Source organism: Salvelinus sp. IW2-2015, linkage group LG16, assembly GCF_002910315.2.
Source record: "Salvelinus sp. IW2-2015 linkage group LG16, ASM291031v2, whole genome shotgun sequence".
Lineage (NCBI taxonomy): Eukaryota > Metazoa > Chordata > Actinopteri > Salmoniformes > Salmonidae > Salvelinus > Salvelinus sp. IW2-2015.
In genome coordinates, this window is record NC_036856.1 from 18,012,922 (window position 1) to 18,014,118 (window position 1,197).

The window sequence follows — 1,197 nt, forward strand, 5'->3', positions numbered from 1 at the left end:
TTTTCTTGACATTTAGTTTTAATTATTGTGATAGGCTCATGTTTTACTGGTACTGCATACCCCCACTATTTATTTTGCGGGACACCATACTGGACCGTATGAGCTTACATTCACCACTGGCTGTAACACAACAGAATGTAGAAAAAGTCAATGTGGTGTGAATAGTTTCTGAAGGCTCTGTGCCTCCGTTTATAACTACAACCCATCACATGCAAAAACGATAATTAGGTTGTCAGTTTTATAAAAACCATTGGATACAAAGTGACTGGGGTTAATCGCAAGTGTATCTATCGGTTGTTTTGTTTGGATTGAGCATTTTATGATGAACATTTTGTAAAAATTGCATGATTGCACTGCAGAGAATAATGTAGGTTTCCAATCTGCACGTCATGGATGTGGTGGCGACAGTTTTGTGGAGAAGTTATTTTGGCCTCCCAAGTTTAGACTTTTTCTCCGAGCTAGAGCTCCACCTGGTGGTCATACTGTTGATGTATTTTTGTATTTACTGATTTCTAATCTTTCTCATAACGTTTACAGTTGTCCAATTTCAGATGCAAATGATGAATGTCATATTTCATGTAATCTTACCAAAAAAAAACTGCTGCCATGCATAACTGACTGCTGCATAGATCAATTTTTTTAATGTAATGCTAAGCATTGGTGGTTCAGTGGTAGAATTCTCGCCTGCCACGCGGGAGGCCCGGGTTCGATTCCCGGCCAATGCATTAACATGTTTTGCTTTGGTCACCCATGTTATTTAAGCAATAAGGACCGAGGAAGTGTGGTATATGGCCAATATACCACGGCTGAGGGCTGCTCTTTCGCACGATGCAATGCGGAGTGCCTGGACACAGCCATTAGCTGTGGTATATTGGCCATATATGTTCAGAAAGTATTCAAACCCCTTGACTTAATCCACATTTTGTTGTTACAGCCTGAATTCAAAATGGATAAAAAATATAAAAAAATCTCAAAAATTTACACCCAATACCCTATAATGACAGTGAAAACATGTTTTTAGACATTTTAGCAAAATGTTTGCAAATTAAATACAGATCTCATTTACATAAGTATCCACACTAGGGATGTGACTCTCCTAATGTTAGTGTGCGTGCGTAGGTTAGAAGAATGTTATACAAGGAATATCTTTGTATATGAACGGCAGAACGTTCTCTGAATAAACTGTACTATCTTTTT

General features: G+C 38.1%; 1 non-coding gene across 1 annotated transcript; it reads left to right on the plus strand.

Moving 5' to 3' along the window:
• Nucleotides 1–654: 654 nt before the first annotated feature.
• trnag-gcc (transfer RNA glycine (anticodon GCC)) lies at nucleotides 655–725 on the plus strand. Its single transcript has one exon. It is a non-coding gene; the product is annotated as a tRNA-Gly (tRNA).
• Nucleotides 726–1,197: the final 472 nt, after the last annotated feature.